This window comes from Hyaena hyaena, unplaced genomic scaffold (genome assembly GCF_003009895.1).
Source record: "Hyaena hyaena isolate Hyena2069 unplaced genomic scaffold, ASM300989v1 scaffold_209, whole genome shotgun sequence".
NCBI lineage: Eukaryota > Metazoa > Chordata > Mammalia > Carnivora > Hyaenidae > Hyaena > Hyaena hyaena.
In genome coordinates, this window is record NW_024080844.1 from 2,445,832 (window position 1) to 2,473,807 (window position 27,976).

The window sequence follows — 27,976 nt, forward strand, 5'->3', positions numbered from 1 at the left end:
ACATAAAATCTATAGTGGGCAGCTTTCTCGATCCATTTAGGTGGAGGTATTGTATAGATTTATGATAGTTTATTTAACCTATTTGTCTTCATTGATATTTAGATTCTCAATTTTTTTGATATTTCAAACAATAATGAAGATTCTTATAGTTGCACCATTGCTGGCTTTCTGTTTTTTGTATTTTTTTTTTCTGAAAGAATTTCTAGAAATAGAATTTGTTGTATCAAAGGGTATGAGTTAAATTTTAAGATACATTGCTTAATTGCTCCATGAAGTTTGGACTAATTTATATTCCCACCCATCAGTGTATAAGAAAACCTGTTTATTTCCATACTCCCTTGCCAACAAAGGGTGTTATCAAACTTTTTAATCCTTGCTGATCTGACTGGTAGAAAAATTTCTAACATTAATTAATTGCTTGATTTTCATTGCTCCTTTTGCCATATATTAAGTTTCCTCCAAAATCCAGTACTGTTTTTAGGCCCTTTTTTCTGTTTTATTGGTTTTTCTTTTTCTTTACCAATACCATACTGTTTTATTAACTTTAACTAACATAATTTAGTAGTTTGTTCTGATAGGGATGACCTACTGTCAGGAAATTTCTTTTCTAAAAATCACTTCTTACTTATAAAATCTTCCATATAAACTAGTCTCATCTATAGATCTTTCCATATAAACTTTGGAATCAATTTGCCACTTTTTAAAAAATATTTTTATTTATTTCTAGGAGAGAGAGAGAGACAGCATGAGCAGGGGAGGGTCGGAGAGAGAGGGAGACACAGACTCTGAAATAGGCTCCAGGCTCTGAGCTGGCAGTCAGCACAGAGCCCGACGCGGGGCTTGAACCCACGAACCGCGAGATCTTGACCTAAGCGAAAGTCGGACGCTTAACCGACTAAGCCACCCTGGTGCCCCTCAATTTGCCACTTTTAAAAAGCAAATACATAAAAAACAAGAACTGGCAAAAATTAATATTGGAACTACATTAAGCTAACAATGAAGTTGGGGAAAGGATTAACATTGTTTAAGTAGTAAACTTTTTTCATTTACTTGGTAGGTCTTTCCATTTTTCCAAGACTAATTCTATATTTTCATATATAAAGCATACAATTTTATTTAGAGGCATAGCACATTTCTTCTTATTCCAAGTTGTTCTCTCTTCTGAGTTGCTCTTGTGAAAGGATTTGTTCCCTGTTATGTTTTCTAACTGGTTATTTCTGCTTTACAAGAAGCCTGTGTGTTTGTATATGATTATCTCATAGCTTGCTACCATATTGAAATCTCTTTTTAGCTCTAATGGCTCTCAGTTTCCCTCTTGAGTTTTCTCATTGTGAAATAATAATGTATGCAAATAACGTGTTTTCTACTTTCCAGTTTTGTTAATTTTTCTTATTGCACTGCATTGTAAAACAGCCTGTGGAACAATATTGAAAAATAGTGGTGATAGTGGGTACTTTTATCTTTTTTCAGGACTTTAATGAGAATGCCATTAATTTGGTCATATAATCATTTATATTTATTAAATTAAGGAAATTGTCTTCTCACCATAGTTCACCAAGTATTTTTAGCGGGAATGGGTGTTGGATTATAACAGATGCATTTTTAGCATTTGTTGGGCTGTTGGTATGATTTTTCTTTGTTACTCTACTAATAAAGTAAAACATATTCATAGGTTTCCTTATATTGAACCACACTTTCAATCCTAAAAAGAAATCTACTTGTCATGTACATTTGACCTTGAAATACACCCACTGATTTGCATTTATCAATATTTTTGTCAGGTTTTTGCATCTGTAAGTGCAAGATATTAGGACTTATTTTTTTAAACTTTGGTATTAACATTATGCTCAATGTGTAAAATGAATGAAGAATTGTTTCCTTTGTTATTATATATCCAACACTTTTAATAACTTAAGTATTATTATTTTCTTGAAGGTATAATAGGTTATATGTAAACCATTAAGGCTTGGATAATTTTGGCAATTGTTTCTTCATAGAATAAATCAATAACTATTCTATGTTTATTGATATATTTTTTGTTTTATATCTTTAGTTAATTTTGGTAACTTTGCTAAATAGTTTTTCATTTTCAAATTTAAGAAATTACATTACATTTACATTTAAAAAAATTTCCTCTATGTGATTGTGTTCCCTTACTTGGCATAGCATTTTATATGCATTTCTCTCTCTTTTCGGGGGGTCCTATTTGCTAGAGATTTGTCTATTTTACTTTTCTTTTAAAAATACCAACTCTTGTTTTTATTTATGAGTTCTTTTAGCTAACTTATTAGCTTTTTTTCTTTTTCTTTGTTTAATCAATCAATGGCATAATTGCCAATCAAAGCTACTGCTCAACATGCAATAACTAGTGTCATCAACCCAACTTGAATTCTATCCTAAAGCAAAGAATCTTGACATTTTATTAACCTCTGCAACCTTATTGTAAATGAAGTAACAATTTCAGTTAGACTTTTTGCACTATGGGAAATGAGTCAGGAGTTTCCATGATTTCTGGATTACTTTTGGGATCTTTGGTAGGGATTGCTAAACATGTAATTGTTATAATTGTCAAGGAAAGAGCATTTATTTTACTCTGCTTTACTTTACTTTAACATTTATTTATTTCTGAGAGCCAGAGAGAGAGACAGAGAATGAGTGGGGGAAGGGCAGAGAGAGAGAGGGAGACACAAAATCCAAAGCAGTCTCCAGGCCAGATGCAGGCTCACCCATGAACCCCAAGATCAAGACCTGAGCCGAAGCTGGACGATCAACTGACTGAGCCACCTAGGTGTCCCAAATGTTTTGTTTGTTTATTTATATATTAATTTATTGAGAGTGCAAGAGGGGTAGGGGTAGAGAGAGAGGGTAACAGAGGATCCGAAGCAAAATGGGCTCTGTTCTGACAGCAAGAGAGCCCAGTGTGACACTCAAACTCACGAACCCTGAGATCATGACCTGAGCCGAAGTCAGAGGCTTAACTGACTGAGCCCCCCGGGCACCCCCCAGACGCTTTTTATTTCACAATGAGCTTCATTTATAACTTTGAAGTATTTGTACTTTTAACTGACTGAGCCACCCAGGCGCCCCAAGAAATAGATTCTTAATTATAGAGAACAAACTGATGGTTACTAGAGAGGTGAGGTGTGGGGGGATGGGTTAAAGAGGTTCTAGGGATTGGGAAAGCACTTGTCCTGATGAGCACAGGGTGATGTATGGAAGTGTGGAATCACTGTATTGCACACCTGAAACTAATACAACACTGTATCTTAACTAATGGGAATTAAAATTAAAACTTAAAAAAAAGGCATTTGTACTTTTGGCACATGAGCCCAAGTTCTGTCGCCACGGTGTTGGGGCAAGGCTGTGGGGGATTCTCCTTGTGCAAACATGATCCTTTTGTCTTAATTATGCTTTTATATCTTGTATTTATGATGCTTTGGCATCCTGAGGCCTTGCTGACTGGAGAGCATCTGCCCCTCCCAAGGTTAGCTCATTCCTAGAGATGGTGAACAACTTGCCAACATGCATGCCTTTGATGTACAAACAACCAATCCCAAGTCCATACCCCTGATTCACCTCCATTTATCAAGCCCCTGCAGTCTGGGGTACTGCCCCCATCCTCAATCATCCCAGGCCTAGGTCCTGGATGACTAGGGACCACACCTATAGCCGAGAGCCCACTGAAGTGAAAAACTATCCAATCCTAAGCCTGCTCGGCTGCTCCCCTGCCTTGTTCAGTTCTTCCTATGAAAATCACAATAAAGTCTTTCGACCATACTTTCCCTTCACTCCTTCTGCCCCCTGATCAACCCTGATGCTTCCCCTGTGGGCCTGTGTGGTGTAGCGTGCCCTCTTGTCTTCAGAACCATTATTAACAAACTGTCTTTAGTGGCAAGTGTGCCCTGATCTGCTGCCCTCATCATACTTGAATACAACCAGCCCTAGGTACATTTAAAAACCCCTTTAGGGGGCGCCTGGGTGGCTTATTCGGTTAAGCGTCCGACTTTCGCTTAGGTCATGATCTCGCGGTTCGTGGGTTCGGGCCCCGCGTCGGGCTCTGTGCTGACTGCCGGCTCAGAGCCTGGAGCCTGTTTCAGTCTGTGACTCCCTCTCTCTCTCTGACCCTCCCCTGCTCACGCTCTCTCTCTCTCTCTTTCCTAGAAATAAATAAAAAAACATTAAAAAAAAATAAAAACCTCTTTAGTTGCTGGATCATAGAATGTCTAAGGCCACTGGGACAAGGTGGATTGGTTGGGATGGAAAAGTGGAGGCATTGGGTAGGGGACTTGGAGTCCCAGGTAGTTACCATCTAGTAGGAATGTAGTGGTAAATACTGGCTGAATATCAGCTCTGAGGGCATTCCTTTACTGGTGAACCAGCTGAACGTCTGATGATTGGGTAGGGATAGATCTGGGAAAACAACTGGCCAAGACTTGTCATACTTGCCCTTTTTAGAGAAGAGACTGAATCTTTTATGCTCATTCATCCTCTTCAGAAGGTGTTTAGCTCTCGGTAAGTGAACCATGAGAGAAGAAGCTAGAACTAGGGGAGGGGGCTTCTGTTCTTCAGGAGCTCAAGATCTGATTGGGAGGAAAATATTTGGTGGGTGTGCATCTCCAGGATGCAGAATAAGAGACATACGGTTAACCAGAGCCAAGGCAGCCCTGATCCTGAGGCTGAGAAGCTGGAGAAGATCTCAAGGAAGAAGTAGGATCTGAGCTAGTTACTGAAATGTGGGCAGGACTTGGCAAAAGAGGAAGGTAAATCTTCTCAGCAGAAAACAGCCTGAGCAATTTGAGCTAAGAGGACTGGGCTTGGGGAATGATGAGTAAGTCAGTAGAAGTCACTGGTGATGAGTTGGAGAGGCACAGGGTGGAGGGCCTTGATGAAAGGAGTACTCAGGAAGATTGAGCTTGTGGTAGAGTAGGAGAAGTGTTCGGTGCCTCAGAGGCACCGAGAACATATTCTTCAGGCTGAAGAAGTGAACTGTTTATTCACAAATGCCAATACCAGTGAGAATTTACTTATGTGCTAGTTTGCCTTTATATTTGTAAAAAGGCCTCCTTCCATTCTGTTATTATTATTATTATTATTATTACTTAGTTGAGAGAGAGAGAGAGAGAGAATACGTGTGTGCAGATGCGAGCAGTGGTTGGGCAGAAGGAGAGAGAGAGAATCTTAAGCAGGCTCCCTACTCAACACAGAGCCCGACCTGGGGCTCACTCTCACAACCTTGAGATCATGACTTGAGCCTAAATCAAGAGTTGGATGCTTAACCCACTCAGCCACCCAGGCTCAGTTTTTACTGCAGGCTTTAAAATCTCGTTTGGTCTGAGCAGTCAGTCTTTCCCGTGTAAGTGGATGAGAGGTAGTGGCTTCCTGAAGGGTCGTGCAGGAGCTGGCTTGCAAGCTAGTTGTAAATGATATTGTACTTACACTAAAATAAGTTACACTAGAAACAATACTCAAAACTCATCACCTTCTGATTATTTTACCACATTTTACTACTGTATTTTGCTTGAGGTTATTTACATTCATCCTATGAACAGTGGGGCTTACTGGGCATCTACCCCCAGCTCAGTGTTCAGTGATGTTACTTCAGTAGCTTAAAATTGGTCATTCCTCAGTTTACCAGGCTGCTGCACAAAATTTACTCTCCAGCCCTACTTTGGAGCAATGAGAAACCCCAGTGTTTTGATCTGTCTTTTTGGATCTGCTTCCTGTGGAAGATAGACAGGACCTGTTTCAGCTCACCTGGTATCAAGAAGAGATGATGGAGTTCAAGCAGATTTGATGGGGCTTGTCCAAAGAAATACAGGCCTAGAGCAGGTACACTTTTTCTCCTTCAAGGTCTACTAATCCCCAGGGGGAACGTCATAAACACACACAGGGCACAAAGAAACACACCATCCATGGACACCCACACATAGAAGATTAAATTTTTATCTTAGAGTGAAAAAGAGAAAATGTTCAAAGCACCCACTTTAAAAATTAAAACTCAGAGTTCTCAAAACAAGTAGTAACAGTTTATCATTGGACTTAATTTTATAGTCTTTGAATGGCAAGGGGTGGGAGGCGTAAGAGAGGGCAAGACCTGAGACTGAGGTAGAAAATGGGACAGGAAAACAGTGGGGAGAGGAAAGGATATGGAGCAGAGGAAGTGCATGGGAAGTAAAGGAAACGTGTGGAGAGGACAGGTGTGAGAAGGGGTGCATTGTGGGATGAATACGAGTGCACTGGGTAGGGGATGGAGTGAGGTGGCTGTGGTTCTGCTTGGCCAAAGGGGCAGGAAAAGCATTGCCCCCACTCTGACCGGCACCCTAAGGGGGTCGTGACCATCCGAGAAGTAGCTTTTATTCTTATTTTCCACTTCATTGTTTATTTTTGATAATGAGAATATTTTCTCATGAATATCTTCACTTTGTGGTAAACTTATCTAGAATTTAAATTTTAGTTATGTGTTTTAGGTTTTGTACAGATGTAGCCTGTATTTTGCTTTGATGGGCTTAAAACCAGTTGATATCAGGTGATATTATTTTAAAGAGGGATTCAAAGTGCCTCATTTCACCATGTCTAGAGATTACATTTGGAATCAATTTATTTAAAAATAAAGATGGAGGCACCTGGGTGGCTCAGTTGGTCAGGCGTCCAATGACTCTTGATCCCAGTTCAGGTCTTGATCTCAGGGTCGTGAGTATGAGCCCCATGTTGGGCTCCATGCGGATGTGGAGCCTACTTTAAAAAAATCTTGGGGCACCTGGGTGGCTTAGTCAGTTAAGCATCCAAACCTTGGTCTCGGTTCAGGTCATGATCTCATTGTTTGTGAGTTCGAGCCCAACATCAGGCTCTATGCTGTCAGAACAGAGCCCACTTTGAATCCACGGTCTCCTTTACTCTTTGCCCCTCCCCCCCTCAAAAATAAGTAAACATTAAAAAAAATTTTTTTAATCTATTTTCAGTCTTTTTAAGACTTATTATGAAGAACATACAATGTGAACAAAGAACATGAGAAAAGACAGTTTCCCAGGAAGCTTCCCTGGTTTATTGTTTATTTAACTGCTTTGAACGAAATGCTTGGTTCTTATCTGAGAACAAGAATGTGGACTAGACACAGTCATCATGAAGATGAACACCGTGTTCCGGCTGAAGCATCTGCCACTGGACAATGCTGTCTCCTGAGGCATGGAAGACAGCAGCGTCTTAAAGCAAGAGCGAACTGAGAATGAACAGCCCTGGGACTCCTACCCAGGAGCAGGGTAATTTTGAGTACTTTTTGACAAGCCTCGTGTTTGGTGCTGAGGGTGGCTTGGGGAGGGTATGGTGCTGTCCCCTGGTGGCAAGTAAATCTGCAGAACCAGTCAGCAGCTTTTCTAGTGAACTTAGCCTGTGTCCTGATTGTCACTGAGTAGGACTGAAAGCTGTAATTGGTGGCCTTTGAGTTCTGCTGGCATACATACAACTTTCCTCTCTTCCTCCGCCCTTCCCTTGCTCCTTCTCACCTGACTTCCATGAGGGACTGTAGCAACCGGCTGCCCCTCGGGGCATGGGAGAGGGACCCCTGGGGACAGCATCCGCTCTTTGATGGGACCAGGAGCTGGAGGCTGCGGGTGCCCCTGTCAGCACACAGAGCAGGTGGTCAGGGGCCAGAAGGAAGGCACCCGTGATCGGCAATGTCAGAGTCTTATTTTGGGATGTGAGATGAAAAGTGTTACATGTCACTGAGTCACTAGGGTTGAATGCTGTAGGTAGAACATGGCACAGCACAAGAAAGAAACATGGGGGTATAGGACAGAGTGTGGAATAATTGGAGCAAGAAGACCCCAGTTGGCTGTAACAATGTCACACATCTGTGTGTACAGCATGCTGGTGGTTAGAAAAGAGACTCTTTGTTCTAAAATGTCTTCATTAGTGAAAGTCAAGGATGTGAGCTCGGAGGGGACACAGTGAACTCAAGTGCATTCCTCTGCCTTGAGAGGGTCTCAGGGCTTGTGTGCAGAACTCAAGTCGCCTTCTGTAACAGCATCTCCTATCTGTCGGTCTGCATGCGACACAGGAGATCGTCTCTGAGTTCCTCCTGTCAGCCTGTATTGGTGGGAGTGGTCTCGAACTGTTTCATAAGACGCAAGTTTTTCACTCTATTAGGTCGAGGATTGTGTTTCATATTTCCCTCACACTCCCATTTATTTGTCAAATAATAGTTACGCAAAAGCACATGCTAAATGGACATAGTGCAAAGGGCTCTGAACTTGGAGGCACAATAGCCTGAACTTTGATACGGTTTTATACTTGTTAGCTCTGTGAGCTCAGGCAACACTTCCAGCTTCTGCATCTCTCCACAGACGAGGGATCTCTGCTCTGCCTACCTCGCTGGGTTAACGTGAGAGTTCACAACAAATCTCTTGTGAGCTGGCACTGCTATAGAAATGTAATTCGCCCGTCCTTTAGGTCTTTATTCAGCTGTCGTCTCCACTCTGAGAACTTCCTGGTTTTTTAGCTGGATCAGGGCTGGGGAAAAGTGAGACAGCCCAGGTGGTGTGACTGGTCGCAAGCCCGAACCTACCCTTACCTGTGACACCCTGCTCTGAGGGCGAGCTACTTGCAAAGTCTCAACTCTTTTCTATTTTTCTTTTTAAGTTTGGGTTTGTTTTTTTTTTTAATGTTTACTTTTGAGAGAGAGAGAGAGAGAGGGAGGGAGAGAGAGGGAGAGAGTGCACTAGTGGGGGAGGGGCAGAGGGAGGGGAAGAGGGAGATGAAGATGGAGGATCCAAAGCAAGCTCCAGTTGACAGCGGAGAGCCTGACACGGGGCTCGGACTCATGAGCTGTGAGATCATGACCTGAGTGGAAGTCAGACGCTTAACCGACTGAGCCACCCAGGCGTCCCTCAGCTGTTTTCTCAAATACAGATTTTTATTGTGGGCGCTTAGAGGTCTGTGCTGTAGAGATGGGACAGCGTTTGTCTCTGTTGTCTGGAAGCAACTTCTCACGTTTGCCTATTTATTCAGCAAATTGTGTTAGATGCTGAGGAATCAGAGATGGAGTTTAAAAAAGCTTACAGACCAGTGAGGGAGACAGAGCACACAAACAAAAAGACATAGATAGAGGATTATAAATTGTGCTGACTGCCAGGAAGACAACAAATTGGGAGGATAAGGTCGTGGGAGACTGATTTTGAGGAGTTGGAAGTGTCTTCTATTAGCAGGGACCTGAGGGAAAAAACCACGCTGGCCAGGCAGAGATAAGATAACAATGTCCTGGGCTGAAGGAACAGGAAGGCTTGGACACTAAACGAGTTTTCTAAATGAAGACCTGCAAGTTGATGGGTGAGGCTGGAGTCCAGGACAGAGAGGAAGAGAATGGCCCAGGATGCATTCAGAGGGTAGACTGCGGCCAAGTCCTGAGTGACTGAAAACTGGAGTATGTAGTTTTAAAGTCACCTCATTGTCGGAGTCTATGACATTACAAAATAAATAAACAGTTAAAAAAACTAGTTTTAACTTAAAGATCTTATTTTTTGATGTTCATTTTATTATTTTTGAGGGAGAGAGAGATAGACCGTGAATGTGGAAGGGGCACAGAGCAAGAGGGAGACCCAGAATCTGAAACAGGCTCCAGGCTCTGAGCTGTCAGCACAGAGCCCAACGCGGGGCTTGAACTCAGGAACGGCAAGATCATGACATGAGCTGAAGTCTGACACCTAACTAACTGAGCCACCCAGTTGCCCCATTAACTTAAAGATCTTTTTAAACTAAGTTTTAATATGTGTGACTTTGGGGCCCTATTTGCCGCCCCTATCGAAGTAGGGGAGATTTCTGGAAGGACAAAAAGACAATGGCTACCCCGACGCGGGAAGGAATATTTACATTTTATTGTATAGCCTTTCGTACTGTTTGAATTTTTAAAGCTACACATCTGACTTCTTTTTCAATAAGAAATAAAAACCAGTTGAAGAATGGCCTTCTAAGCTAGAAGGAGGAAAGCTCCTGATGGAGAGGAGGGGAGAAACTGAAAGTAAGGCCTCTCCAGGCATCTAGAAAGAGCTGGAAGGAATTGTTTCATATAAAAAGGGCTAGGTCTGATAGATTTTTTTTTTAATGTTTTATTTATTTCTAGGAGAGAGAGAGAGAGAGACAGCGTGAGCAGGGGAGGGTCAGAGAGAGAGGGAGATACAGACTGAAACAGGCTCCAGGCTCCGAGCTGGCAGTCAGCACAGAGCCCGACGCAGGGCACGAACCCACGAACCGCGAGATCATGACCAAAGCGAAAGACGGACGCTAAACCAACTAAGCCACCCAGGCGCCCCTAGGTCTGATAGATTGCGCAAACAAATCTTTGAACCAGCTGAACTTTTTAATCATTTACAAATACTCCATTGACTCCAAGCAACTTGCACCTAACATTCTCTCTCTTTCCCAGTCCTAACACTGCCCAAGGGTGGAAACAGGCTTTTGAATACCCTCTGGCCGGTGGTGTATGTTGAGTCATTATGGAGCTCATGAACCTGGTAAGGCTGAAAGTCAGGACAAGGCAAGACAGGACTGTCTTACCCGTCTCTCTTTTGCTAGCATATCTTTCAGCACATGGTAGGTGCTCAGTAATTGTTACTCCTCTTTTCCCCCCTAGATGCAGTGTACAGTTTGTTGAAGGCTCTGTGTGTAAGCTAAGCTAAGTAAGGTACACGTCTTCCCTGGGAAGTGCTGTAGGCAGGAAGCTTGTGTGGTTCAAATGCAGGGCATGACTGTAGGGGAGCCCGTGGGTGTCCGGATAGTGCTTCCTGAGGACAGGCTGAGCAGGCGAAGGACAGCAGGTGCCACCTCCTCCTCCCTGGCAAGAGAAGTAGCACATTCTGCGTTAAATCATAGGCTAATTAATAACTACACTGTTTGACCAGTGCTGTACAGTGTACACAGTACATTCATATAGATTTTCTCTCTCGAGGCAATCCCATGAGCTCCCCCATTTTATAAGAGAGGAAGCTGAAACCCATTAGGTGATTTACCCAAGGTCAAACCATTGGTAACAGAACAAGGATTTCACTCCAGGTTTTCAGACATTGAAACTGATGGTCTTTCGCCTGTACAGTATTTGATGTCAGGAGAGGTTTTTCCTCTCCTTAGCTCCACTGTACAGAAAGTACGTTGCTGGAAATCCTGGACTAGGTCTGCCAAACACATTTGCTTTCTCAGAAGTTCCTGTCTCCCTTTAGTAGAATAGCTTTCTTGTAGGAATGCCAAACTTGTGACTGTAAATTAATTCCTTGTGCCCTTGGGGGATTGAGCCTTCCAAGTGAATTGTAGCAACACGTTTTTACAGATGCTGTTGGTAAAATAAACTGTTTGACTCTGCAGACTTTCAGAGGGCTCACAAAAGCCCCAGCCAAATGACATTCCACATTCCCTAATCTGAAATGTCCCTTGTTACATATGCTAGTAAGAAAGCTTCAGCTGTAATCGCTATAATTTTTCTTCATAATGAGAACATTTTATTACTCCACTGAAGGGTGTATGCCAAGAAATTCTGTACTTAAAAATTACTAAGGAAACTAAATAGCGTGGACATAGAATGACTTCCAAAAAGGAGATAGCCAGGGTCAAGATATAGACTCAAACCAGCCAACCCTTAAAACTCAAAACAAAATCCGGTCTTTACTTCATTTATACCATACACTGGGACAAATCCAATGTGGATTAGGGAATTGAAATTTAAATGGGAGCTATAAATGAAATAAAAGAACATATAAAGGACTACAAAAAATGTACACAAATGCTCTCTGATCTTTGAATTAAAGGACTTCTTGAATACAATGAAAAAAAAAACGGAATAGATTTGCATAGACAGAAAAATTTTAAAAACTGTATATCAGAAAATGTAGTAAAATTAAGAGGCAAAGGACATACTGAGAAAGATACTTCTATCTAACAAGTCAAAGTGTTCTTCCTTTCGATTTTTTTTTTTTTTTATGTAAGCTCCATGCCCAATGTGGGGCTTGAACTCATGACCCCGAGATAAAGAGCCACATGCTCCACTGACTGAGTCAGCCAGGTGCCCCAATCCTTAATACAGAAAATAGTCAAGGGGTCCCTAGGTAGCTCAGTTGGTTAAGCCTCTGACTCTTGATTTTGGCTCAGGTCATGATCCCACAGTTTTGAGACTGATAGAGCCCTGAGTCCAGGCTCTGCACTGGGCATGGAGCCTGCTTAAAATTCTGTCTCTCCTCTCTCTCTCTCTCTCTGTCCCCCTCTCTATTTCTGCCCCTCCCTTCCTATCTCTTTCTCTGTCTCTTTCAGAAAAAACAAAAAAGAACACAGGCAAAAGATAACAGTTCACAAAGAAGGAAACACAACTGGCCAATAAATATATGCAGAATCATTCAATCTCATGAAAATTCAAGTACACATTAAATCCATAGTGAGATTCTTTTTTACCTGCTTAGATTAGCAAGGGGACATTTTCAGTCTTATGTGATGCTGGTTCAATTGACTTTTCTGGAGGTAATATAGCAATGTGCATTGAGAACCCTAAAAACTCTTATTTCCTTGAGGTTAACAAGAAACTTGCTGGACGTGTATGAAGAACATCAATTAAATTTTTAAAAAAGGTTTTTGTGTTCACAGTGGAACATACCATCTTTCTGCATGGAAAGATTCCATTTTTGCAAATAGCATATCAATTTCCAAAAATTAATTTTTAGGTTTAATGCAATTTCAATGAAAAATCATAGTAGGTTGTTATTTTGGAAGGCTGATGGGAATTGACAAAGTGATTTAAATTTTTCTTTTATGTTCTGAGTACTGCATTTTCTTGGGGTGCAGGAAATTTTATCATGGAAGAACAAATAGAGCAAGCCAAGATTTTTTTTTTTTTACATAGTTTATTTTTGAGACAGAGAGAGACAGAACATGAGTTGGGGTGGGGCAGAGAGAGAGGGAGACACAGAATCCAAAATAGGCTTCAGGCTCTGAACTGTCAGCAAGAGCCTGATGTGGAGCTCGAACCCACGAACCATGAGATCTCACCTGAGCCAAAGTCGGACGCTTAAACTACTGAGCCACCCAGGCACCCCGCAAGCCAAGATTTTATATAGGAATAATATGTAGGAAAGATTTATGCAATGGGATCTTAATATGTATTCAAAAGCCACAGAAATTAAAGGCGGGGACGATGCAAGAAAAAGACGGCCATGTAGATGGAACAGAATACAAACCCTAGTGTATGTGGGAATTGAGTATGTGATAAAAATATAGAAAAATATGATTACCTCAAATATGGGTTGATTGAGAAACTATTTGGAAAAAAAATAGCCATAGATTTTTACCTAGCAACAAATCCCAAACAGAATTAGGTAAATGAGAGGAATGATATTGTAAAAACTAGACAATAAAGATGAATGCCTATATGATTTTGTGGTGAGAAAGAAAGGCCTTTTTAAGTAAATACAAATGACAAAGGGAAAAATTGATATAGCTGATTTCACAAGAATTTGAAACTACCACAAGCTAAATTATTAGGCAAACTAGTTACAACAGAAAACCTCCACAAAGTTAAACCCTTAAAAAAGAAAGAGCCTCGAGAGCTTGTCAATGACCACCCTCAGGTCCAATGTGCGATGATCACCAGACTCCGGAAAGCGCTACACTCATGATTACAGCGAAAGGAAACAGACTAAAATCAGCGGAAGGAAGAGACATGTGGGGCACAGTCTGTGAGGGCTCCAAATGTGGGGTTTCTGGTTGACTTCTCTGCCTGGAGTCGTGGGTGACATCGCCTGCTGGTCATGATGTGTGACACACAGAATATTGCCAACCAGGGAGGTTCACCTGAACCTTTGGCATTCGGAGTTTTTACTGGGGCAGGATCACATATGGTCTGCCCCGCTGCCTCAGTCTTCATTCCCTCCAGGAGGTCAGACTACTGCCTTTAGTCTCTCGTCCCTCCAGGGGACTGGAATTGGTAAGCATGATTCAACAACACCATCATAAATCACATCATTAGACTGTCTGGTGGCCAAGGCCCCCAGGCAACAAAAGAAGACACTCTCATCAGGCAGAGCTTTTCAGGGGCCTAAGATCAACTGTCTGTATCCAAACACAAAGGACAGAACTCTCCATGGGGAAGGTTCAGTCTTTAGTACACAGAGAGAAACCAAGCATTTCTGGCCTATCAGGTTGACAAAGTATAGCAGATGCCATCAGTGCTGGGACACTTGACCACACCCCACGGGCTTCTAACTGCCAGTATCTCCATTTCTGTGCCTGAGAACTTTTTCTGCTAAAGAACTGTTTTTTTTTGGGGGGGGGGGGCGCGGGTGTGTGTGTGTGTGTGTGTGTGTTTTGACTACAGAAGGCCCTCTGCCCCCTTCCTTCAAGCAGCCCCACTTACCCACTTATAATGACTCTTGGAGGTAATAATTTCCTTGTTCCATACAGGTCAGTTAGTTCTGAGGCATTTCACGCTCTTTCCCAGGGTTTCTCAACAAGAGTCAGCTCTTGTCGTCCACTGTGGTGGCTGGCGTAGTAACGCACTCTTCATCAGCTGCCTTTCCTCCTGAGTGCCACTTACCACTTCTCTCCTTGTACTCTGTTACTCCAACTTGTTATATTTGGGGTCTCAGGATATGCTTCTGAGACTCAGTACAAAATTTAAAACAAAATTCAGGGGTGGCATGAGGTTTGGAACAGACTAATATAGTCTGCTCAGGTTGCCATTAACACAATACCATAAACTGGTTGTCTTAGAGAACAGAAGTTTATCTTCTCACAGTTTTGGAAGCTGGGAAGTCCAAGATCAAATGCCAGTGGGTTTGGTTGCTGGTGAGAGCTCTTCTCCTGGCTTGCAGAAGGCTGTCTTTTTGCTGTGTCCTCACATGGAGGGGAGAGAGCGAGTGAGCTCTCTGGTACCTCCTCTGACAAGGACATTAATTCTGTTAGATCAAGGCTCCACCCTTATGACCTCATTTAACCTTAATTACTTATTTACTCCAAATACAGCCACACTGAAGGGTTAGGGCCTCAACCTGTGAATTTTGGGGAGGACCATAGCCTATATTAATAAATACCTCAGTTAGTGAGTTCCAGAACTTTCTTATTTGCTCTGCCTTGGCCATTTCGAGCTCCCTAGGTTATATCTGTAAATGGTATCTCTGGTAGGCACAGGGCTGTTTTCATCGCTTTCTGGATCTATCAAAATGTGATGTCAGTCGTGTGGCATCAGTGGCAGAGAGGATCATGAGTACCCATCAAGCTTAGAGTTGCAGCCGTCCTCAAAACCTTCCATGTGCTGTCCCCCTCCTGTCCTGTTTTGGTGGTCCAGCTTATAGGTAGCAACTCAGTACGATTCATGCCAAACATTGCACTTTTCTACCAGGGCTGGACCCTAGGCCATTGACTAGGGTTCTGTTTATTTAGTGTTTCACTGTCCCCCGTGAGAGCACTGGGTTGCTCTCCTAGCCCAGAGCATGCTAAATCACCTGACACTGAGAATTTCCCTAGCTTTCCTTCTTTGGTCTGCCAGATTAGCTCTCCTGAAAAAAAACATGCTTATATTCGTCATCCTCTTCAGACACTGGGTATCAATTATTCAGATTATGGGTGCCAGGATCTGCATAGGAGGGTCTTTGCTTGCATCCCTCATTTAGACCCGATGACACTGAATACCTGCTCATTTTAATATCCACCCTATTTCATGATCCTACAACTTCCCAAACATACAGCTTTTAGAAAACAACCAAGTACTGGGAACACCCCTTCCACTCCCCTCCAGCACATCCATGACCCCTCACCCAGGCTCTACTCTACCCCATCTTTTAAAAATATTTTTTTGGGGGCACCTGGGTGGCTTAGTTGGTTAAACATCTAACTTTGGCTCAGGTCATGATCTCACGGTTCATGCGTTCAAGCCCTGCATTGGGCTCTGTGCTGACAGCTCAGAGCCTGGAGCCTGCTTCAGATCCTGCATCTCCTTCTCTCTCTGTCCCTCCCCCACTTGTGCTCTGTCTCTCTCTGTCAAAAATAAATAAATTAAAAAAAATTGTTTTTCATGTTTATTTATTTTTGAGAGAGACAGAGACAGAGACAGACTCAGCACAGAGCTCGACACAGGGCTTGAACTCACAAACCAATAGATCATGACCTGAGCTGAGGTCGGTTGCTCAACCAACTGAGCCACCCAAATTCCCTTTAAAAATTTTTTAATGTTTATTTTACTGTACCCCATATTCTATTCCCACTCCCACACTGGGATCTTCTACTGGTTCAGCACTTGGTGATTAAACAAAGGTGAAAGGTTAGTGGTCACATAGGCTACATCAGTATATCCATTATGTTGCCGCATGCCCATCAGTTGTTGGTTTACTCACCAATTTTTCTGCCAAGTCCCCTAAATCATCTTTTGGATAAAAAGAAGAAACAAAAGTGTCGCACTGTAAATTATATGAGGCTCAACAGGGATCAAAAAGCAACTAGATCATCATCGTCATCATAGTTATCATCCACATGTAATATCTTTATCAGACACAAGGCAAGAAAATATAAGGGAAGGTAAAGTCATTCAAATTTTTTATATATTAGTTTTCTAAGGCTGCTACAGCAGAATACCACAACGTCATGGCGTAAACAACAGAAGTTTGTTGTCTCAGAGTCCTGAAGGCAGTAAGTCTGAGATCAAGGTGTCATCAGACTTGTTCCTGGTAAGCCTGTCTTCCTGGCTTGCAGAGAGCCCCCTTCACGCTGTACCCTCATGTGGCCTTTCCTCTGTGTGTAGATAGAGCTCTCTGGTGTCTCCTCATCTTCTTATGGGACAACTATTGGAATAGGGCCCTACCCTATGATCCCCTTTAATCTTAATTACCTTTTTAAAGGCTCCATCTCTGAATACAGTCACATTGGGAGTTAGGCTTCAACATATGAATTTTGCAGGGGACACAATTCAGTTTATAACACTCTGGTTTTGACCACAATTCTCTAACAAAGATCCAGCTGCCTTGGACTCCTCAGGGCGTCTGAGAGAGCGGGTCTCTGGGTTTGGATCGGGTCCTTCACTGGGGAAGAACGAGTAACCCTGACCAGCGGTGCCTTGCTTTGCATTATTATGCACCAAATGCTCAGTGTGGAGGGCCTTTTCTTCCTTCACCCTGTCAGCCATTAGCCATTTGGTGTTTGTTATCAATCTTCATGACTTCCTTCCCCCCACTTCCTGCAGGCCTGCCACACCCTGCTTCCTTCTCTTCACTGCTCTCGGCGAGTACACGCTCTGACCAGAGGGGTCCGTATTGAGTTTTAACAAGAGCCCTTCTTTTTTCACACCTCTTTGGTCACCAGTGAAGCTGGAGAACAAGTCTGCTGACAAAATAAGCACATGCCCTGATGACTCACCTTGACCCTCCCCTTCCTACAGGAAGACCTCCAGGTAGCCATCACCTAGGGGAACATGGGTTCTCTCCAGTTCCCTTTCATGTGTCTCCATGACTTGGATCACGGGCTGCAGGAGGCTGGGGAGAGAGACTCTCCCCCTTTTCTGGCTTCCCTTTTCAGACTTGCCTCCCACAGAAAGTTTCCCTGCTTTTCTAGCTCTGGGTGTTGTATGTCCTTGCCTTGAAACTCCTGTATACAAGAGGAGAGAAAGGAAGCTAACATACTTTGTGCACTCCCGCAATGGTGGGTGTTCCTCATACATCACCTTACTCATTTTTCATAGCCCATTCTATCATGAGGATCACTGGTTAGATAATGTCCTCAGGTTGCCTGAAAGCTAAGCACTTGGCTGGAATCTAAACTCAAGTCCAGACTTCATCCGAATCAGGTTATGGTCCTGAATCCTCTTTTTTTCCCATGCACCCTGAGACTGTGGAATGGTGCCAGTGGAGGACTCATGCAGGGCAAGGCATGCAAAAGCAATCTGTCAGCTGAGAAATACTCTTTTCAGAAAGTAGAAGGACTGGCAAAAAGGATCTTTTTAGCAGCCAGCCTTTCCCCCGGGAATACAGCTCAGCTGAGGTTGGCTCATGAAAGGCAGATGAATCCGCATGTTATAGCTGAGGGCCAACAAATGCACAACAAGGCAGTGTTTTGGGGGGCAGGAGGGCTGGGTAGAGCCCAAGGCCCAGGGGTCAGGGCAAGTCTTTCTCTTCTGCTGCACAGCCAATTCCTGCCCAGCATGCTGAGAGCGCCCTCTGCTGCCGAGCATCTTAAGATGGAGCATAAAAACTTTTAAGAAATCTTGACCTGAAAGGCACCACCGTATTTCTGAATTTCAAATCCAATTTGAAGGTTATTATTTAAGGAAACTAATATATTTTCTTTGAAAACTTATCGTGGGGGGCCTGGGTGGCTCAGTCAGTTAAGCGTCCGACTAGCGCTCAAGTCATGATCTCACAGTTTATGGGTTTAAGCCCCGTGCCCGGCTGTGTGCTGACAGCTAGCTCAGAGCCTGGAGCCTGTTTCAGATTCTGTGTCTCCCTCTCTCTCTGACTCTCCCCAGCTCATGCTGTCACTCTCTCTCAGAAATAAATAAAAAACATTAAAAAAATTAAAAAACTTATTGTGCTAAATGATATTAAAAATGTAAAAGTATTCTGCAAAGAAGATTGGAAACAACTACAGTTATTCATTCACTCTATGTTTATGTATGTATGTATGTATGTATATTTATGTTTTATGTAAATCATAAATATTAATTTAACAATATAAACAACATGCTCTTTCGCCTTTTGGAGGATAGCAACAGGGAGAACTGAAAAATAATGATCTAGCCATTGTTGGCTGAACTGCATTTTAAGAAATCTAACTAGAGGCACCTGGGTAGCTTAGTTGGTTAAGTGTCCAACTCTTTATTTCTGCTCAGCTCATGATCTCACAGTTCCTGAGTCAAACGCCGAGTCAGGCTCTGCCCTGAGAGTGTGGAACCTGCTTAGGATTCTCTTTCTCCCTCTCTCAGTGCGTCTCCCCTGCCCATGCATGCGCTCTCTCTCTCTCTCTCTCTCTTTCAAAATAAATACACATTAGAAAAAAGAAATCTAGCTAAGATGAGAGATGAAAATTCAAAATTCAAGCTATCCCTTTGGAGGCTGGTTATACATGGATTCTTCATTTTACAAAAGACTTTGGTGTAGGCCTAGGCTTGGCTACCAGTTACCCTAACTGACCTCAGCAGAGTTTTGAGAGCCTGAGAATGATAGGGGTTTGTGGGATCTTTGGGCCCAGGGGGAAGTATGTCTAGTCTTGAGATTTTTCTGGGATTAGGTATATAGCCTCTAAGTTACACCTAACCTAGTTAACAAATTCTATCAATGTTGGAATCGCATATGACATAATACAATTATTTGTATGGGCAGAATTTCATTTAGTGCCTACAGCGAACACCTCCAGAGTCTCTTCATCAGAATAGACTACCATTTGAAGGAATCCTATTTCCCATGCACACACTTCTTGAAAGAATCTGAAGGGAATGGGAATGTCAAGTTAATCATTCTTTTTTTTTTTTTTTTTTACAAATAGTTTATTGTCAAATTAGTTTCCACATAACACTCAGTGCTCATCCCCACAAGTGCCCTCCTCCATGCCCACCCCCCTCCCCCCCACATCCATCAGTCCTCAGTTTTTGTCAGCATTCAAGAGTCTCTCATGGTTTGCCTCTCTCCCTTTCCCCCACCACTTCCCCCCTTCTTCTCCCTCTTGTTCCTCAGTTAAGTTCCTCCTAATCCTCCTATACGTGCAAACATATGATATTTGTCCTTCTCTGCCTGACTTATTTCACTCAGCATAACACCCTCAAGGCCCATCCATGTGGCTACACATGGCCAGATTTCATTGTTTCTCATTGCCATGTAGTGTTCCATGGTATAGATAAACCACATCTTCTTGATCCATTCGTCCGTTGATGGACACCTAGGCTCTTTCCATGTTTTAGCTATTGTAGAGAGTGCTGCTATGAACATTGGGGTCCATGTGCTCCTATGCATCAGCATTTCTGTATCCCTTGGGTAAATTCCTAGCAGTGCTATTGCTGGGTCATAGGGGAGTTCTGTTGTTAGTTTCCTGAGGAACCTCCACACTGTTTTCCAGAGGGGCTGTACCAGTTTACATTCCCACCAACCGTGTAGGAGGGTGCCCGTTTCTCCACATCCTCGCCAGCATCTAGAGTTCTCTGATTTGCTCATTTTAGCCACTCTGACTGGCGTGAGGTGGTATCTCAGTGTGGTTTTGATGTGTGTTTCCCTGATGAGGAGGGATGCTGAGCATCGTTTCATGTGTCTGTGGGCCATCTGGATGTCCTCTTTGGAGAAGTGCCTGTTCATGTCTTCTGCCCATTTCTTCACTGGGTTTTTTGTTTTTCGGGTGTGGAGTTTGGTGAGTTCCTTATAGATTCTGGATGTTAACCCTTTATCTGATATGTCATTTGCAACTGTCTTTTCCCATTCCGTTGGTTGCCTGTTAGTTTTGTGGGTTGTTTCCTTTGCTGTGCAGTCAAGTTAATCATTCTTAAGACAAACAACATTAAGGAAGTAATGAAACCTCTGTTGTGTCCCCTCCCCCATAGCACTTGTCCCTTTCTTTGCCAAAAGTGCATTCCCTCTTGGAACCCGCAAGGCCATTAAATGTTTTCCTCAACTATGCTACCAGTTTCATAACCTCTGCTCTTGACACAGAAAAAGTGGAAGACTTTATACAAGTTGTTATCATAAAACGTACAAATGTAAACAAAGGTCCATGACCAACAGGTGTGTGTTAAGAAAGCAATTGTGAATTCTGCTCCCTAGTTATGAAATGGAATGTACTTGCACACAATAGATAGATACCTGGCTGGGTAAATAAAGGCCAGCAGACTGGCCCGAAGGCCCTTTCTCAGTGCTTCCCGAGCACCAGCTGCCCCTCCGAGGTCTGTGACCCAGAGGCCCTTTGAATAGTGAGCTCTGCAATCCACTCTTCTAATTTTTTTTAATGTATTTTTTCCTTTAAAAAAAACCTTTATTGAGATGAGATTGACCTACAAAAAGCTATACATAATTAATGTGTACAACTTAAGAGTTAAGGGACAAGTACACACCTGTGAAACCATCACCATGGTATACGCCGTAAACATAGTCATCTCTTCCAAAAGTTTCCTTTTCCTTCCTCCCTTCCTTCCTCCCTTCCTTCCTCCCTTCCTTCCTTCCTTCCTTCCTTCCTTCCTTCCTTCCTTCCTTCCTTCTCTCTTCTTTCTGTCTGTCTGTTTGTATTTATTATTTTTGTGATAAGAACACTTGGCTTAAGACCTCCCCTCTTAGCAGGTCTGTGAGTTTATGATGATGTAGTGTTAACTCCAGGCACTGTGCTTCATGGCAGACCTCTAGGCCCGAGGAGGAGGGGTGGAGCCGGCTCCACAGCTGTGGGCCAGGCCATCCCCATTCCACCTTGAGGACTGTGGTAAAGGTAAAATTAATAATAATAATAATAATAATAACATACAGCACTTTAGTGGGCTTCCTGAGCAGTACCTGTTTAAGTGTGGGATCTGTTTGACAAAGCCGTAGCTGACGGCTTCAGCCCAGCACTGCCTGGAAAGTTCTTGCTAAGACATAGACCCCCTACGGCTGCTGTGGTGACATCACTTTACGGTTGTGGGGGTTCTGCAGCAACTCCGTTGGAGAAGGGTTGAAGGTACTGGTAAAGCTCCCTAAGACATTTAATTCATGCCCATTTAAGAACTAAACCCACTGAATCAACTTCCCTCGTCTCTCTCTTAGGAAACATTTGTAGGGTACCTGCCAGGTGCCAGGCACACGTGAGGTGCTGGCGATTCACAGGTGAGCCAGCCGCGTGCTCTTTTTTCCAGGAGGCACTGTGACTTAGCCTGTGCCCAGGGCTGGTGTGAGCCTTTCCAGGATTCCTCCCTGGGCTCTGGTTTGCAAGAGCTGTTCTCCCTTTGCAAGTGAATGCCACACACTTTAGACTGGAATGCTTTCTTATTTCTTTAGCACCTGATAAATAGTAAGAAAATTCTGCATAATTTTTCTTCTCTATTTTGGTTGGGAGCACAATTTGAAGCTCAAGCTCGACAAATGTAAGCAGATCATCGGGAGAGAAGAAGAAATGCAGGATGGGGGGAGAAGACCATTTTCTCTATGGCTGAAGAATAGAAATTTTTCATAGAAACAGTTTCATAATTTTGTTTAGAAATGTTTTAGAATGGAGGGGTGCTTGGGTGGCTGAGTCGGTTAAGCATCCGATTCTTGATCTCAGCTCAGGTCATGATTTCATGGTTCATGAGACTGAGACTTGAGGCCAGTGTCGGGCTCTGTGCTGATTGTGGAGCCTGCTTAAGACTCTCTGTCTCTCTCCAGCAACCCCCCACCCCCACCCCCAGCTCTTTCTGCCCCTTCCCTGCTTGTGTGGTGTGCACTTTCTCTCTCTCTCAAATAAACTAAAAGAAGTTTTAGAATGGGAAATTTTAAACATGTAGAAAAGTAGAGAGAATAGAATAATAACCCCATGTGCCCTCTGCCCAGCTTCAACAATTATCAGCTCGTGTCCTGATCTGGTTTCATGCACAGCTCCTCACCTGTATTATTTTGAAACAAATTTGATATATTATTTCATTTGTAAACATTTTAATATGCAGTTCTAATAGAGACTCCTTTAGAAAAAGTAATCACAAGATAATAATTCACCTAAATTAGCAATAATTCTTTAATACAGTGAACCATCTAGTCAGTTACTTAAATTTCTTTTTTTAAAAAAATATTTTATTTACTTTTGAGAGAGAGATAGAGACAGCATGAGCAGGGGAGGATCAGAGAGAGAGGGAGGCACAGAATCTGAAACAGGCTCCAGGCTCTGAGCTGGCAGTCAGCACAGAGCCCGACGCGGTGCTCGAACCCACGAACCGTGAGATCATGACCTGAGCTGAAGTCGGAAGCTCAACCGCCTGAGCCACCCAGTTGCCCCAGTTACTTAAATTTCTAACTGACTCATAAGCATAAATGTGCATATTTTACAGTTTATTTGTTTGAATTAGGATCCAAATCATTGCTACTTATTGTACTCGGTAAATCTCTGAAATCTCTTTTATTCCATGTATTTCCAATCATATCCCTCTGACTTTTATGACACTAGTAGTGTATTGAAAAGCTGAAAAATTCATCCCATAGGTTTTGCTGATTGAATTTCTGTGGCACTATTTTACAAGGTCCTTCATTCTCTGTTTCCTGTAAACTAGTAGTTAGATCTAGAGGCTGGGTCAGATTCAGGTTCCATTTTTATGTCAACATGTCTTCATAAGTGGTAGAATAAGTTCTATCTTTAAAAATGGTATTTTTTATAATGCTATTGGTTTCTGAACTTGGTTGTAGCCTAGAAGATAGTGTTTCTCAAGCTTTAAATGTTCAAGTGTTAGTCAATCAATTGACCATAAGGCCTTGGCCATTCACTACACCTGCAATAGTTTCCTATTGCAGTGATGACAAATTACCACAAACATGGAAGTGTTTAAAACAGTACAAATTTACTATCTTATAGTTCTCAAGGCCAGAAATCTGAATCGGGTTTTACTTGGCTAAAATCAAACTGTCAGTGGGGCTGGATTCCTTGTAGAGGCTATAGGACAGAATCTGTTCCCTTGCTTCTTCTAGCTTTTAGAGACTGCGATCATTCCTTGGGTCATGCCCCTTCCTCCATCTTCAAAGCCAACAAGGTAGTAGCATCAGCTCTGTCTGTCTGTCTCTCTCTCCCATTCCCTTTATAAGAATCCTTGTCATAATACACTGGACTAATCCAGAAAAAGTCTCTACTTAAAAATCCTTAATTTAATCACAGTTGTGAAGTTCCCTTTGTCATGTAAGGTAACATAGCCACAGGCTGTGAGGATTAGGGCTGGACATCTTTTGAGAGACATTATTCTGCCTTTCACACCCATCTGACTAAGAATAAGAAGGAGTGGAAATGCATCAATAGATTTAAGGAGTAATCCTAACTGAAAAGAGAACAAAAGTGTATAGAGAGTAGAACCAGTCATGATTTGGTCATAGTCTCTAAGCTTGGCGTCCATGTCGCCCATTCATAGACCTTCCAAGGACACATGAAAGACTGTGTGTGTATTTACCATTTACCTCCTCTCATTTCTCCCTTGAACAGGACTGGATCTCTAACCACTGGAGGAAAAACCAAAGCTCAACACAGACGGGTAAAAAAGATTTCATTTAGAAAAGCTATTTCAGCAAGAGAAAGACTGACCACAAGGGTGAGTGGAGGTTAACAGCTAAGGGACAGAGTTGGGGGGTCAGTGGATGGAAAATTACTAGGAGGAAACATTAGGGATGAGGGAGTTGGGATTCTGGCTAAACAGACAAGCAGGATTCTTGCTAAAGTGGAACAATGCAGAGATGAACATAGAAGCTCAAAAGAAAGGGTCTGGTTGAGAAAAGAGTTCAGGGGCACCTGAGCAGAGTTTTGTCAAGGAGAGAATTTGTCCCTGCCCCACGCCCTTTTCTGCCTGGTTGCACCACCACAGGCCCTTCAAACTTAATGTATCTCAACCAGAGTCACTGACTTCCCTTCCAAATTTGCTCCTTTTTTCCTCTTCACTACTTGTATTAATGATACTACGTCCTCCTAGAGCCCAGATTTAAACCTCTTCCTTGATCTCATCTCACACAATTGTTTGCTAAGTCTGAGGGATTCCATTTCCGTGAGAGTTCTAAAATTTATCCTTTCTTCCCTGTTCTCACCACCATTCTCTTATTTCAGGCCTTCAGATTCTTTTCTTGGGTTATGAAATAGTCTTCTTAAATTACCCCCTAACCTGTCTCTATGGCCCCAGTTTCTCCTCCTCCCGGTTTGTCCATCAATGATAATAATGGCCATTCTTTTGGAGCATGCTCTTTCTCTAATCTCATTATCCTTACAACCCTTCCATGAGCAGAGTTGAGCCAAGGGACAGGCCAGAGGGGAAGAAGTTCAAAGTTGCAACCAGTAAGAGGTGCCAAGACATCATTAGAAATGGAATGGAACAGAAACTCCTGGTGGAGGGTCAGTACCCAGTTGAAAGAAAGAAGAAGACTGAGCTCAACTACAGAGTAATGTTTGGCTGGGTGGGACAGTAGAGGAGAGGCAAAGGTCTCTGCCTGAATTAGCACTCAGCCTCTCCTTAAAAAAAAGTTGAATCAATAAAGAATCTCTGATAGAAGGGACAATACATTATTGCACACCTGCGGACCCACCTGTCTAGTCCCATTTTCCAGATAAGGCCACTGAGGTTCAGAAGATTTCAGTAATTTGCCGAATTTCACATAGACTGTAAATGCAGAGCTGGAATTTATCTTAGGACTCCAAAATTCCATGTTCTTTCCACCCGACGATCTGGCTTTACCTGTGTTTGCAACTTAATTTCCCACTCTTTGCTTTCTGTCTCCAATGTTGCAGTAAAACCAAACTCCTCACTCCTCTTTGCTGGACCTTGAGTTTTTCCACCATTATGTCTTTTTGTATGTGGTTTCCTTTGCCTCCCAGAATGGCCTAGAGTCCACCTTTATCTTTGCAAAGACTATCCACCTCACAAGCCTCTAGGAAACTGTCACAAAGGCTCCCACCTGGAAGTGCTGGGTTTTCCCGAGGACTCACAGCAGCCTATATCTTGTTTGTGGCTGTTTCTACTCTTTACATTTTATTACAGATATTTGTGTATGGGTCATCCTCTTAGTGAACATGTTGTCTGTGAGGGCAGGTCTGTGCTTAATTCATCTTTGTGTCCCCCATAGAGTCTTGCCAATTGGAAGCACTCAAGAAGTATGTACAGCCTACAGGAGCAAGTACAGAGATACTTCAACCGGAATTGTGTATTTCTAATTATCAGGGATTTGACAAGACATAATATTGAAGCCAGAGACATGGAAGGTGGGTGTAGTTTTGTTTTTCTTTGATTCTGTGCCTTTGTACAAATAGTGTCTTCTCTCCTTCCTGTATCACATGGCTTTTGTCAATTCATAGCTACCCCTTTCTTCAAGATCTGGCTCAAAGCCTAGCCTTTCCAACAGGAGTTCTCTCCAGAGTCCAGGCCACTGTCGTCACTTTTTGCCCACACAGATTTATAATTGATAAGCAATCAAATCATTGATCATCATTGTCAGTCATCGACTGTTGCTGAATACTTGGTAAGCGAATGGCTGTGCCATGTGCTGCAAGATCACAGATAGCTTTACAGGGAGTTGGATCCAAGCAGGGTCTTGAAGGCTGTGTTTTAGTTAAAGAGGTGGAAAGGAAGGAGAAATAAAATTGAGTGTGATATTGAAAGGTTCAATTCCTACTCTTCCTGTTAGCGGCAGTCTTGAGAAAAACCATTTATTCTCATCAGGGATCAGTTTCCTCTTATGTAAGGTGGGGCTAATAAAATTAATGCGAGGATGGTTATGAGCATTAATGTGGAAGTCCCAGGGACTGGTTAGGGCTCTTTTGGTTACAAGTGATATTAATGCAGTTAATTAAGATGTGACATGTAATAACATTTTCCGTGGTTAGTATGTGGCACTGAAAACCTGTCAGTTTATGATGTGGATGCACTCTTTTCTCCATGTCACCAAATCTCTCATCTTATGGTATCTACTTTGCTGAAGATGGGAGAAGTCGTCCATTTGGGCTTCTTTCTGCAGGGGACTATAATTGGCTGTCTGTCATGCTAGTTGCTACAGATTGCTCAGTAATTGGCTGGCTTCCCAAGGGAGAGGGGAACTGAATTGTTTCCACCTCCCCTGCACACATTTCACTGTTTTAAGTCTGTGCCTTTACTTAGTGTTGATGCTTCTACTTGGAATGTGTAAAGGGCAGCTCTAGAGGTGTTACTTTAGGAAGTTACCTTGACCCCTTTTTGACCCCTTTGAGTGTCCCAGATGCCCCTTGCCTGTTGGCATCACTCTCTCCTTGTAGAATCATCACACAGTGCTATTAAGACCTGCCTCTCTCACCAGACTCCCCAGCATATAGTACTCGTTTATCACATAACTATTAAATGAATGAGTGGAATTCTTCCATTCTCTCCAAGACCTATCTTTTTCCCCCCACTCTGGGCACCACCATTTCTTGTCTATTTTTCTGTATTGTTTATGGCTTATTAGTTGTGAAACCACTTCCTGACCTGGCCATCAATACTGTCCCTGAGTTTTAAAATTAATGGTAACATTAGCTCACATCTACTGAGCACTTATTCTTTGCCTGGCATTGTTTCAAGCACTTCACATGGATATATTCCTTTAAACATTGTTTGTTGCCGAATTCTTCTGGTGGAGGTTAGCCTTGACCTTGTGGATGGAATCATACTATACCACTATAGTCCCACCGTATCACAATAAATGCTGCAATGAGACAAGCTGGCTAGATCTACTCTCATTCAAATATTGGAAGCCGTGGCTACTTCAAGCAACAATAACAAAAGGCTATCCTTATAGTGCAGTGATACTACAGGTTTTTTCCTCTTTATATTTGGCTTTAAATTACTATATTATGTTTCAAGTAATGTAAGCCAGAAGGACAAGTTGGGATGGGCTGTTGTATTTGAATTTTAGTTTACAGACATAAGCTTGAGGGAGTTACAGAAATGTGAGTACCAACATGAAAAACATGAGGGAGATTTTCATTCTTTTTTCAAAAGAGGTAAGCAAGCAAGAAAGATAGATTTTGGAAAATTAGTCATGAAAACTCACCTTTCAGCGAATCCTTCTTGGCTGGGAAAGAAAGCTTTTCTTCTAGTGGGCTAGGAAGGGTGGTGGGGTTATTTTACCAGAAGGAAGCAGCTGGCAAATGAAGAGGACTCTCTGGACAAATAAGGGGCAATGTAATATGGAAGAGATGGGGTTCAATGAGTTCAGAGCTTGGTGATACTGCCTACCAGGTGTTAGCTTCTGTCAAGTTACTTATCTTTCTGAAGGCTCAGTTTTCTTATCCATAAGATAAGGGTCAGCTTACCAATTTTACCAAATAGAAATATAGGCTGCCTAGTTGAATTTGAATTTCAGATAAG